We start from the raw sequence: 14,780 nt of genomic DNA on the forward strand, positions 1-14,780 counted from the left end.
CAATAATTGTCATCAAACAAAATGCTATCATTACATTAGCTAACAGACAAGCAGTTGCAGTGTTTTCTTCTATGCCTCATTAACAATGAGGGAAATTTCCTGCACTAATCATCTAAATATTAATTGATTAATTGATTGATAGAGAAATTAACCATCTATTTATTACTGTTTGCATGGCCAACAATGTGTCCTCTCTCATTTGTGATATGTTCCCACACAACCTGCAGGGATTCCCAGGGCCTGCAGGATTTGATGGAGAGCCCGGGTGTGCCAAGAAATCCAGGGAGAGCAGGAGGCCCAGGCCATGCATCCGCCCCGGGGTGAGTTTTTCTCAGCGTCAGTTACCTTGCAGTGGAGGAATACATACATTTTACAGCCATTCCTCTATGATATTTGAAACATTTATTTTGAATAAATCTCTTCCCAAAGGGAAAACCTAGTATCACAGATGGCCTCAGGCTTCAGTGAGAAGTCCGGTTGGGCTGGGATGGTGTCAGGATCAAGGGTGAGTGCTGCACAGTTATATCGGAAATGTTTCTTTTACATTTATACAATGTTAAGATCTTTATTTGTACAGTGAATAAAATGTTGCTATTTCAGGGTGAAGCAGGACCACGAGGACCTCCAGGATCGCCTGGATCACCAGTAAGTTTTGGCAATAAACATCTGAACATTTTAAATAATTGTAAGTATTAGTATTTCCTTGACGGAGTCGTTTATCTCCTCCATCTCTTCTTTAGGGTCCAAGCGGTGGTCAGGGAATTCCAGGAGAGGCTGGAGATCAAGGACTGATGGTAGGAACACATTTACATTTAGAACATTCAGTTGATTCTCACAAAGTTTAATTTAAATTCACCCGTGATTGAAAAGTTGTGCCAGCTGTAACGAGTTCTTTGCGTTTGTCTGCAGGGTGAGCCGGGTCATCGGGACCAGATGGCCACCAGGAAAAAGCTGGATCTGATGTGAGTCAAACATCCACACATTCCCATTAACTTTTAGTGTTACAAGTAATAATTTATTAAGAACAACTATTTCTCTTTTTTCCATTCAGGGAGAAGCTGGATCTGCAGGTGCTACAGGAGAGCCAGGATTTCCGGATCTGGGGTAACTAGTCGTCACTCAGTGTTCACACCAAATCTTTGAATTATTAACTATTAATCATAACCTAGTGACACAATCAAGCCCTGACATTTTTCCATTATAAATGTAGAATCTATCATAAGTACATCAAATATGATCTATATTAATTTAGTTGTTTAGTTGGAACGGTGAAAGATGGGACTTCATAGTTGATTTGATTGGTTGTTTTCTGTAGGGTGCAAGAGGATTCCCAGGACTCCCAGGTCTTCCAGGAATGAAAGGTCAAAAGGTGAGTCACATGTAGTTAAAGTCATACTTCCTCACTTCTTTTATTTCCTCTGTAAAATCAAGCACTGACCCGTTTCTGTGAATTTAAATCTCTTCAACAGGGACATTCTGGTCTTCTCGGGTCGAGAGGAGAGTCTGGAGCCCTTTGAAATAAGGTATGAATGTGTCACCTCATCAGGAGCTTCTCAAATTCTTCTTCTTAATATATTAGGATGGTTAAAACTCCACTAGAAAATAAAAACTGATAAAGGAATCTTTAACTCATACAGTGCTATAGAACCATATGATATATTATAACTAACTTTGAAAGACGGTGGACGTCTTTACAAAACTGCACATTTCAAACCTGAATTGTTCCTGTGTTGTTGTGTTTTGCAGGGTTCATCCGGTACTCCTGGTGCTATGGGTGCTCCCGGTCCACTGGTAGCAACACACACATTAAAAAAGATCAACACAGTATCTGACACAGAGTCACATGTCAGCCACACAGATACTGAGCCAGTCCTCTGTTTCAGGACCAGCGGCGGATGCAGGGAGAAAGAGGCAGAGCCGGCCCAACTGGGCCTGTGGTAAGAAGATAAAATCATCCATTTGAGAAAGTACAAAAACTGTAAAATGATGCTGCAGGATTTAGACATTTTCTCTTCTTTCCTATTTCAGGGAAAACGTGGAACACCCGGCCATGTCGGCAAACCAGGTCCTCTGTAAGGACTCATATCTACTGTTTACATGTGTCAAATCAGACACTCATGTAATGTTCCTCTACTGGATCAAGAAATCATGAGACTGGAACAAATATAACCTGTAACTAAACCGCTGTGACCACCATATACAAGCTGTTTTATTCTGCAGGTATTTCAGCATCCTAATGAAAATCTGCAGGCCTTGACTTTAACTGAGCATGAAATAATAAGAGAGTGAAACGGAGCTCTGAGCTGAAAGCCAAAGAGACTGAATATTTGTTTTATTATATTATTATATTATGTCAAATTTTCTTCAATTACAGGGTCCACTGGGAATCACCGGTGTGCCAGGATTTCCAGGCAGCCCAGGAATGAAGTGAGTTTGTTTATGATCTGGTGTCATATTCAGTACTTCATTTCATCCCACAACATAAGCCTGTTGGATGACTTATGACAGAAAAACCAGGCCAAATTTGACGTTGTGAATTCAGCAAAAGACCTTGAAAGTCGATCAGGAATTTTGTCCTCAATCGTGTCCTCTGGTGCAGGGTGAAGCGGACCCACAGGGGTGAGAGGAAGCCCAGGACAGCCAGGGATCAAGGGGATGCCGGACACGTAGGACCACCTGGACCTACGGGAGAGCAGGTGTGTTACAATCTAATTAATCATTCTGTCCAAGTTTTTTGTAGGTTTTTCTTTTAATCTTGGAATGTAAGAATATTTAACATCATTATTGATCATTAGTTAATATCTTGTTTTATAACAGGGTGCAGCAGGAACTGATGGAACTCCAGGTGCCCTGGGACAAGCAGTAAGTGCAACTGCATGGTATATGATAAAAAAGATTATTAGAACAACTTCCACCATATCTTTGCCTGCAGATCTTGTGCCCTTTAGTTAATAGTAAGGACACTTCTTCTTCTTCTTCTTCTTCTTCTTCTTCTTCCTTGTTTAACTTCATCAAGCATCTTTGGTAACTCTTGTTTGTGCCAATAAATTTTGAAAGAGGAAAGTCCAACTCAGTCACGTGGCACTGCGTTGACCAATGGTGGAACTCCAATCTGTCACTTTGTCACTCATGGACATTTGTGTTAGCAGGGAAAGTCCCACTGTTACTGAACTGTGTCAGGTCAGTGTGCTAAATTGAGGACATAGCATGGAAAAAACTCTAGAGTATATGCACTTATCGGCCGGACTGAAACAGCAGTTCCATGATGGTCCTCAAATACGTTCTCAATTTTGCACATTGACCTTTAACGTTCCAGCCACTAGGTTTTGACCTAGTCTGGTTTCAAATACAGAAACACAAGTATAGTGTAAAATATAACCACACAGATAAATACATGATTTATTAAATGAATACATAATATATAATAAAATATATTTTAATCGATAAATTATAAATTGTATGAACCCTACTCTATCACTATATTCTGTGCAGTTGATTAGTGACTGGAAAAGTCAGTACACAAACATCTCTGATTCAGACTTACCTTCCTGCCTTTAAAGCCTCTAGGTCCAGTGTTACCCTGAGCTCCTGGCGGACCCTGGACCATAAAGAAAAATAGAATTCATAAGTGCATACACATTGTGATCACATCTAATTCAAGATAAACTAAAGTGATCATGAATTAAGCCCATTAACCTTTACATAAGAATGATAAAACCTTAATGAAAAGAAGGACAAAAAAACTAATAAATATCCTCCAGTCTTATATGCAAACTCAGCAGTCTGCAGAGATACTGTAGATCTGCCTGCACTGTCTCAACAAATGTGTGTGTGCGTCAACAACACATATTCATCACACAGGGCCAACATGAACAGTACAGGGTGTTTCCCAATGATAAACACTGAAAAAGTCAGTTATGAGATTTGGTGCCCTCTAGTGTCAAAATTAGTGCATTGTGGCCATTCTAAAAAGCCTGCTGGCATCTAATTCACTTCTTAAAATCTACATATTATAGATTATCCATCCAATAATACACATTGGCACGTGTAAATACAAAAACAATAGCAAGAGTAAAAGCAGTAAAAAAAACCCACCGAGGGTCCTTGAGGTCCAGGGAGCCCCACAACCTGAGAGGAAAAAAACTAAAAGTGTTAAGATGTAAAGTAAATGACAAATATCAACCAAAAAACTATAAGTTGCATTTAAAAAATAAACACTGCTGAGTTTACTTACATATGGGATATCACCTGGTTCACCTTTCTGTCCCTGTAAAGGAAACGTATTTTGTTTTGATTAAAAGAACAATAGTTTTCACATTTGTTTGAAATGAATCCACGTCAAAATGATTCATGACTTACCTTGAAGCCCATCATTTCTTGAGGAAAATAGAAGGAAGAAAGTTAATTCGATTATATTCTCTCCTAAAACCTTTCTACAGTTCTCAGCTACTGCATTCATCATTTCACATTAAAGATATTATACAAACAGCTGTTGAACTTGTGACTTTGCTGACTTGCTGCAGTGATGTACAAGTGTACTTTAAGGTGTGTCATGTACAATGTGACATCACTGTGGCAAGACCATAATAATTCATTAATGAGCAGTGTATGGATGTGGATGGACAGTGGGGTAACGGGTAAATATGTCTCACCAATCATCCTGCTGGCACTGGCGAAGTTGTCACACACAGGGCAGCACTCTCCCTCAGGTGTGACGACCTTCTCGCAGTTTGACAGAATTTCGCACTGCACCTCATCGCAGATGGTGACACCGTTGTCACAGACACAGACGCGACAAGGCTCTGGTTTCCAGATGTCGTTGTGACTGTAGACCTCCCCGTCGACTGTGCAGCTTTCCTTCATATTCTCATCTGCAGCTGTAACACAAACAGGTGGGGTGTTTTAAAAGCGGCACAGTCTAAGCCCTCTGCAAAGTGATTGAGTTAACATTTACCTGCTGTGGGGTCGGCGCTGGGAGCTGATGTTGAAGCTGGAGTCAAGCACACGGGGCAGCACTCGCCATCAGGGGTCACAGTTTTCTGGCAGTCACCGAGGTCCTCGCAGACCACGTCCTCACACACAGCGGTCCCCTTATCACACACACAGATCCGACATGGCTCCGGGTTCCACATGTCGTTGTTGGCGTAGACTTTCCCATTTTCTGAGCACGTATCTTCGTGAAACAAAAATTAAATTAGTATCTGACCATGTGAACTTAAATCCAACAGCCAAAATTGGAAGAACTTAAAGGAAAAGTTCAACATTTTGCAAGATAAATATGAAGCCGTCACATAGGCTGATTAGCTTAGCTTAGCTTAGCAAAAAGACTGGAAACCGGGACACAGCTAGCCTGGCTCTATCTACCAACACCAACTAAAGGACTAACTAACTAAACCTCATTAATTAACATGCTGTTTAATCTGTATGTGTAAAACTGTGAAAACCGGTGGGAAGTCTTTCTGCTAAACTAAGCTAAGCTAACTGGTTGCTGAGGGTAGCTTCATATACTGTGTGGTATTACTTGCGTGTCAAACTTTTCCTTTAAATGCTAAATCTTAAATGTTAATGGTATATTCTAACATGCTTTACTTCCTGTTTCTTAAAGCTCTTATGTGTAGATTTTTGTGATTTTAGCATCCTGCAAATGATTCTGAGAGCAGAAGCTTTTGTTTTTAGAACAATGGGACAATCCTGGTGCAGCAATCTCAGTGTTTAGACAGGTGTAATAGCATTCAGCCGCCAAAGTCACAAATTTTTAAATCCTACACATAGGGGCTTTAATCAGTGCACCTTCTTTAGAGGAAGAAACTGTTTAATTTAAATATTTTAAGCCTTAATTGGTGTGGAAAAGGAAGCAACTCACAATAAGTGCAAACACCATTAAAAGTGGCAATAACAATAATCAAATGTGCATTTAAAGTGCAACAAATAATATGATACAGGACATGGAGAAGGTGGTACAATTTCCCAGAGGAATACACATTATTTGATAAATAAGTTACTTGCTCAACTTCATTTGTGTGGCAGTAAAACTGATAGCAGTTCCAACAGTGTCCATTATTGTCCATTTTTATCAATACAATATATTGAAATGACTGTCAGTAGCCTACTCTGTGCTAATCTCCTGATGAAATCGCTACCAATGATTTTGCTGCACAAACGTTCGTTGAGAAGTGAGCTTATTTGCCAAAAAGTCAATGTATTGCTTTTGCAAACTTAGAATACAGTCAAAGGGAAATTCAGAGCACAAAGATATAGATTAAAAAACAACATTTTGTGTGCACAGGATGGAGCCTGAAGAGGAGGACTTCAAGCTTTGACAGATGATAAGAAGCACCAGCAGTCCTGACACGGATGGGAAGATTAACCGACTGCTGAGGTTGAGAGAAAAGTCGCTTCAAACTTGAAATAACTGAAATGCAGCCACAGAAAATCTGCAGGTTACAAACAGCCTCGGGACATTCGGTTTACCAGTCTGAGTATCAGTGTTCGGCCGTTGCGCTGCGACCAAGCACACGGGGCAACACTCGCCCTCTGGGATCTCTGTGGTCTCGCAGTCACCTACATCCTCACACACCATGTCCTCACAAACCACCGTCCCCATATCACACATACAGACTCGACACGGGTCTGGGTACCATATCTGATAGTTGGAGTAGACTTTGCCGTCTTCTGTGCAGGAATCTTTATGAGAGAGAACAGCAGCTGACATCAGGGTCGTTCTTCGACAGCTGATACTTTGAAGTGTCTGATAATGGTCTTAAAAAAGACAGGATTACAACAAGTGTATAGCAAGTGTGCTGCATTTCCAAGCTACAGTACAGAACATTAGACACACTAGCAGCCTGCCGCTATCGGCCTGTTTATATTTCAGTCTAGACCACTCAGCAACTTTTGAATGGACTGCCATGAAATGTGGTTCACACATTCATGGTTCCCAAAAGACGTATCCTGTTGACTTTTGTGATGCTCTGACTTTTTCATTAGCATGCCATCACAGATGTGTGCCCTTCAGTCTTGTTTCCTGAAGCTGTTCTCCCAAAAGCCTCAGAAAAGTCACTCCCTCAAATCTAAAATGAGGCAGTGCCCATCATTTAACCCAGTTTAGTGATGCACGTCAATTTGCAGATGAGCCTGTCGCGGATTAGTGAAATTTCACGTGGTCTGCTAATGCTAGATCTTATTTCTAAGAGCATTTGTGAGGAACACATGGTGTTAACTCAGTGAAATAATCACTATGTAGCTCATCGTGTCTTTGGGGAGTCTGACAGCTCTTGTTAATGATGACTGTTCAATCCCATAGTGATGCATTTATAGGGATGGGTGTGATTTGCATTCACAAATGCAAATAACATGAGACGAATTTTTATTACCAGTTTTATTCTCCATGCGAGGAGGAGGTGGTGCGTCTGTGGAGCAGACGGGGCAACACTCGCCCTCAGGGGCCTCGGTTGTCTGGCAGTCCCCTAGCTCTTCACACACCACTTCCTCACACAGCACCGTCCCTGTGTCGCACAGACAGATTCGACATGGCTCTGGGCTCCATATCTGATTGTTGGAGTAGGTTTTGCCATTTTCTGTGCAGGTATCTTCATTAAAACAGAACAGCAGCCACGTCAGTGTCGTGGGTGATTCTCCTCTCAATGATGATGAGGCATCATTGCGGGGTTTTCAATCATAAGGCCTACAGGGAATTTCACAAGTGCAGTAATGTGATATCCCTCAGCTATAGTGCCACAACACAAACACAAGCTGAAGATAGGATACTGTATTTTCAAAGGGGAGACTGATTTGAACATAACGATGCTGTTTTCAGAGCAAATCACAGATAATAACAGAAAATGTCCCAGATTAAGGTCACGATTACTTTGACCTTTAAAGTCTTGCATCCTTTCCTCTTTTTACACTAGAATATATAAAAAGTCTAGACAGAGCAGCTGAGCTTTCTTTTTTTTAGCTCATAAACAGTCTAAACCTGCACCAGCACAGCTGATCCAGACTTTTCACTAAAAAAAATGAGCAAAAATGATGCAAAGAAAACTGGTTTCCTCAGCTTTCAGTGTAGAGCCTGTGGTGTGCAAAAGGTTTGGGGGTTGAAGTTGAGTTAGGTGGAGCTAAACGTCATGTGTATTAAAAACAGAATCATCAATAACACAGACTAATACATTTCTATAAAAGGAGTGAGGCAGATTTGAATCAAGCACAGTCTGTACACACCTGAGGAGAGTCCTGAGAAGATTAGCTAATTAGCCCAAATTGAAAACACCTGTGTTTGCAGCATGTACACCACCTGCTAAGCACCAAATAGCACACAGACAAAGTATTAAACCATTGCTTCATGCAACGGAAATAAATCATTAGATTTGTTGCTACAGGTGCAATAAAAGTTCTATATTTATTATATTGTGTAATGACATCAAATTTAAGGGTAAAATCCTGAAAAACAAATTGAAATCATAAACTAACATTAAAACACACAAATACCACAAGGACCACTGAATGCAGCACAGTGTATTTTACACCTTTGGCCAGTAGGCTGCTCCCATTACTCAGTAATACGTACAGTAAATATCAGCAGGTATGAGGCTAAAATCAATCAAATGCTCTGTGTATATGTATATGCAGTAAATGTGTCAACCAGATATCAATCAGCTGATTATTGGCAGCTGTATTAAGATCTTTTACCTAAGAAAATGAGCATAAGCATCAAAAGTTAAAACGCTCTGGCCCCTGTTAGTGTTGCACTATATTTGTATATAATATTGGATCATTATTAGTGATGTTTTCATCTGGAAGTAGCATTTTAATGGTGTAGTTGGTCAAGATGGAGCAACCTGTACATAGTAAATGTAGTGGAGTAAAAAGCAGAATATTTCCCTTTGAATTGTGGAGGAGTAAAAGTATAAAGTAGCTTAAAATGAAAAGAATAACCACCTTCAAACTATAAAGCTGATAAGTGTCGTGTAAACAGAGCGGCTGTCGACCTCACTGTAGTTACAGTTAACACGGTCCACATTAAATGCCTCGTTTCTTTGACATGAAGAGAAAGATTGAAATTAAAAAGCCATAAATCACACTGAACGCCATTAAACTCAGACGTGTTAAATCGAGGCTCATGATTTAAAGGGGAATTCTGTGGATTTTAAACGTCAGAGTTAATTAGTTTTATAATGTCTTCTGTGCGTCTGGAGGGTGAAAGTAATCCTAGTCCTCCAGGGCTCGGAGCCAACATTTATACTGGAGAAACTATGTTAAACTGTGGGTGTGGAGCTTTAAAGACAAAGGCAGAGCAGGGTCTATGAAAAGATGCTACACTGTTGCATTGTGGGAAGTGTAGTGTCCAGCTATTTTTAGAGTTTAATCCATACTAGAGTCAAAAAGTCAGCATCTGTCAGCGTCTGCTGCTTCGATTTTGACCTTCTTCTTTTCCTTAAAAGATCTGATCTGTCCATCACAGGTCACCAAACTTAAGCTAACTTAAGCTTAACTAAGTATACAGCATAAACCAGTGACCAGTAAAGCTGGTCTGATATGTTTGTTCCTAGATAGGCCTTTAAAATACACAAAACTCAACAATAAAAATACATTGAAATCAGAATAAATAGAGTAAAATTTCCGACAACAGATCATTCCTCCCTCTATCCCTGATCCCATCACTAAATCATTGGAGTATCTCTTCGTGCATCAATTTTCTAATCAACAAATCACTGGCATAACTATTACTGTACATATAATACTGTTGTTTTGTGTGTTTGTAACATTTCAGGTGTTAAATTAGAATAAAAAGAAAATATTTGAAGTAAATTTCCCTCAGGGGACAAACGACGGGATACATGTGTCACTATAAGACACTTCCAGGCAAATTGCCACTGACCTACACTTGAGCAAGGCACTACAATCATGCAGCCAGGCAGTGACTAGACTGCGGTTGAACTCCATAGCTCCTGGCTGTAAATAAATGTGTCTGTGTGCAAGTATGCTATTATCTCTGCACCATCTCGGCTCCAACTCTAAACATAAAACAAGATGACACCTATAGTTTTCATGTTAGCAGAAACCTAAATTATACTTTTGATAAACTGAGAGATAAATCACCCAGCAGTGAGAGAACGATTTCACCTGGTTTCAAAAATGTTAAGTTTTTAATGAGTTTTCTACAGAAAAAAAGGACATTTCTCAATAATTGTGGCCTGTCTTATTCTATTTTGTATCAAATTTCAAAATCCTGCACCTTTCTTTGAAAGAAACCATCAGGAAAAAGTGCAAAACTAAAAGAAAGAGGGGGGAAAGAGCAAAAATGGCCACCTGCTACAGGCTTTGTGAGCATTTTTAATCCAGGCAGTTTACTGACGTCCCTAAGTACTAATTATGTGGTGGAGCCTCTCCCCGCGAGAGAGGCTGGTGTTCCGAAACGGGAGTTATTTCAGGGGAAACCACAGCGGCTGTATTATACGTTGGGCTTGGGTAGAACTTGTGGCTTGACTTTATTTGGGAGAGCACAGCACTGGGGTGCCACACCCGGAGAAAAAACCTCCTGCTGCGAAACCTGCTTCACCCTGAGGAGCAGCTCGCAGGCTGCAGCATGTATGAAACAGCTAGAATTCAACAAGCTGAAGGGTCTTTAGGCTGCAGGGCTTTATTGGTTTGATCTCCCTCTGCAACAGACCTTTTTAACCTTTTACTCTTATTTTATTGAGCTTTTATTTTTTGCTTTTTTTGCTGCAGCTTTTGCAGATTGTTCAGAAAAGTTATAAATATATATCATTTTAAGGCAGCTCAGCTTAGTTTGTGTGATTCTGGCTCAGATTTCGAGTATGATAGAAATTACCACGACTACATGTGGGCTTCTTTTTAAAGTGGAAACTGTCCGTGCAGCTTCCTGACACTGCCTGAACACAGGATTTCTATTTATTTTATCATATTTAAACCACATAAACTCTACCTTTGTCGAGAGGTTTACAACCTGAGGGTTGAATCAAAATCATATCCAGGTGATATATGGGATAAAAAAGGAAACTATTTCTCACTTTCCTTATCCTGTGTTCCCCTTTATTAGTCATTATACCACGTTTAAAGGAGAAATACAAAATTATTTTTGTTTTTCTTTTGTTCTGGAAGAAGCTACAGTTATAGTTCATTTTTCCCTGTGAATTACTGGATATTTTCTATCAAATGAAACAGTCCAAGAAGGAAAATTCACTCTTTGGTTTAAGTGATTACAATCATCAAGGTGAGAGTCTAATTTAATGGGCATAACTAACGAGCCAAAAAGGCTGTGAAGCAGTGTGTTGGGCGCACAGCTTCCAAAACTTCCTCCCATTTAAATCTCAGCTCACTCTGTCTCTTTCCAATTTTCCCCACTCAAACAAACACACACACACACACACTCACACACACACCAGGCCAAGAACAGCACACTAAAATCTTAAACGGCCAGTCAGTGTCTTAACAAGCTGACAGCCAGAGTCGTAAATCTGTGCAGACTGTTTCTTCATAACAACAGCTGACACACGCCGGACTCTGAATTCAGATGAAAACAACCTGAGCTGCACTGATTTCTCTCCCCGGACACAACTGAAAATTATGTATTAATTCCCTTCATAACAGCAGCAGGTTATAGTGTCCAGTTATAGTGCTGGGGAAGACCGGGGCCTAGAAATCAGTCTCATCAGTCCTCATCCTGTTGGTTCGATCAGTGGTTCCCAACCTGGGGACTGGGCCCCCTGTAACCTGCTGCACAACGTTGTGGTTACACTTCAGTCTTCCCTTCAATCTTTGAATTTTAGGCAATAATCTACAATATTAAGAGGTTTTTTTCCTTTCTTTTGCTTTCTTGAAACTCAGATGAGTTGATTTTGTCACCCTCAGACAGAGCTAGGCGGAGCAGATGTGTATTTGAATTAACATGGTCGCTCAGAAATGATTATTGTTTTACAGCTGTTTTTATTCACTTTTGGAAAACTCGTTTTATGTAGAACTTGTCCAGAAAAGTGAAATGATAGTTGAGAGTTTGTTTAAAAAGTTTAAGTTAAAGCAGCTGGAGTAATATTGGTACTGCAAGGTGCAGACTCTCACTTTCTATTCTTATATTTGTCACTTTTAGTGATGCACCTGTCAGTCCACAGCTGGACAAAGACCATCACTAATTTAAAGTTCTGCACTTAAAGATGACAGCTACTGCTCATGTCAGGAACTTTAACTCAGATGTAGGCGAACGTCTTTGACATCTTTGAGTTTTTCAGTGGAGGTGATGAAAGCCTGTTTCATACCCAGCGTCCTCTCACTCTGGGTGTGTCCTGTCTGTCTTTGGCCCGAAGTCTGACCAAAATTAGTGGCCTGCTTTTGTCCATCCCATCCACAGAGGCCACATCATTATAGCCGTGGCGTTCGAAACCCCTTCATTCAGCCTCGGCCTCGCACTGAAATAGCCCAGCAGGCCGTGCGCGCTCTTTAGTGTGCACTGCAGCATGTAGAGGGGAGGGAGGGGGGCGGTGAGGTAAAGTATTTTTGACCTAGAATCACATCCACTGGGACATTTTATTTTAGAAAATATGCTTGAAAGGGAAAAAGCCACATCTCTGTCTTTGAGAAATCATCTTGAATTAGGAGATTTTGCGTCAACCACACGGGGCCACTTCAGCCTCAAAATCAGGCAGAGCGTCACTTTTATTTTCATGACTGTAGGAGAATCGTCAAATCTCGTTGTCACCTTTAAGATTTCTAATTAATTCCTGAAAAGTTTTGCAGCTTCTGCCAGATGTTTTGTGTCTTAATCATCCCTCTGTGGCTTCTCGCAGCTTCGTGAACAGGCAAACAGTGTCTCATTAAGGCATAATAAGCCTTCCTGGTGGAGGCTGTGGGTGTGATTTCAACCTTTGGTTCCTTAACCACGAGGTCAGTGGGAGGCAGAGCAGCCCAGTTTGACATCTAAACTAAAACATGAAGCAGGGAATCTGGGAGAGAGGAGAAACTTCCCAAACCACATCCTAAAAATTTTTTTAAAAAAAGAAGAAATCATAAAGCAGGGATGTATAATGGAAAAAACAAACAGATGCGTAAAAAAAACACATGAAAATACAAAGTAAATGTTTTTACAGGGCTTGTTACTCAACCATGAATCATTCAAAGAGTCAAACATAAATCACAGATATATATCCAGCATCTGCAGCATTGGAAATAAAGAAATACTGGTTGTTTTCATGAAGTTAAAGTCTGTTATCAGCATGGGACAAATGTTTATTTCAGCACTTTTATATCCTTTGTTTGTTCCTTTTTTTGCATAAACCTGTCAGCACTTAAACATATCAGGTATCAACACAGAAAACCAATCAGAGGGCAGAAGGAGAGGTCATATTTGGGGTGGCTGTCACTCACCTTTCTTGGTATCTTCTTGGCAGGTCACAGCGATCACCTGAGCCAAGGTGATGGCCAGGCAGAAAGTAATCCTAGAGCGCAGCGAGGGGCCCATGTCTGCATGCCAGACACGCAGCGTCCTCACACACACACACACACACACACACACACACACACACACACACAGCCGCCACGCAAACACACGAGGAAGTCAGAGAGAGCCCGACCCCTGAGCTACAGCATCCAGACTGAGAAATCCAAATATCCCTGAGTGGAACAGGCTCCTGGATGAGCGATCACTGCAAACTGAAACAAGCGCCCTCTTTACCCCCCCCACATCTCTCTCCCTCCTCCTCCTCTCACTCTCCTCCTCCTCCTCCTCCTCCTCTCCTCTCTCATCATTTTTTTCTTGCTTTATTTCAAGGCCAACCTCCTCCTCCTCGGGCTCTGACAGTCGCCTTGGAAGATGTAGCTAATTAGAGGCTGCGTTAAATTTGTCCAGCCAAGAGGCCGATGAAAGAAGATGGGCTGGATGATGATGCTTTTTTGAGCATTTCTTTCTTTTGAGCATATGGCTGCTTCTATATGTATGAGACAAGTTTTCAGAGCAAAATCCACATTTAGGTTTGTTTCTCGAACATCCCTTCATTATAAATGAACCTCTTTCTCTTCTTTCTCTACACTTCTCTTTCTGTCTTTAGCTCTTATCCTGGTTTCAGCCACTAAAATACAAAACTTGCATCCAAAAAGAAACGTGGCCATCATTTAAAATCATTTTTAAATCATTCAATCACCCATAAATGTTTTGGATTTTGAACAGTTTGACTTTTCTGGGAGGTACGCACATTTACTTTCATGCCGATGTGACTACGCCCGGCCAGGAAATAGTCCCAGGATGTAACTCAGGTGGATTTTGTTACTTTTGCCCAGAGCCAGGCTAATTGTTCTCCCTGTTTCCTGTCTTTATGCTAAGCTAAGCTAAGTTGGTGATAACTCAACATTTAGCATGACATGAAAGCGGCCTTAATCTTGCAGATGATATGAATCATCAACTGATGCATTTAACGTTTATGTGTCAATCTTAATTAAGCCAGAAAAAAGCTTTCAAATGAAGTTTGCTACTTCACATATTTTGTCTACTGTTCCATAGTTTTGGAAACATGTGGGTGAAATTATTTGTCATATTTTATGGAGGAAGTGTTTGTTTATGACTTCTTCTTCTACAGAGTCGGTGCACCTGGAAGAACATGTTGGAAATAAAGCGACCCTCAGACAATTAAAGATCTTTTTCTGTTTGTTTTCTCTCTTCTTGAAGCTCCACTTGCTGACCCACATCTGTGCACTCCAGCTTGAGCGCTTTACAACGTGCATGTTACACTCGTCCGATGTGTTTTCCAGGCCAAAGCTCTGCCAAGTCGGTGCAGACT

The sequence above is a fragment of the Seriola dumerili genome, unplaced genomic scaffold (assembly GCF_002260705.1).
Source record: "Seriola dumerili isolate Sdu_G_001 unplaced genomic scaffold, Sdu_1.0 BDQW01000018.1, whole genome shotgun sequence".
NCBI classification, from domain to species: domain Eukaryota; kingdom Metazoa; phylum Chordata; class Actinopteri; order Carangiformes; family Carangidae; genus Seriola; species Seriola dumerili.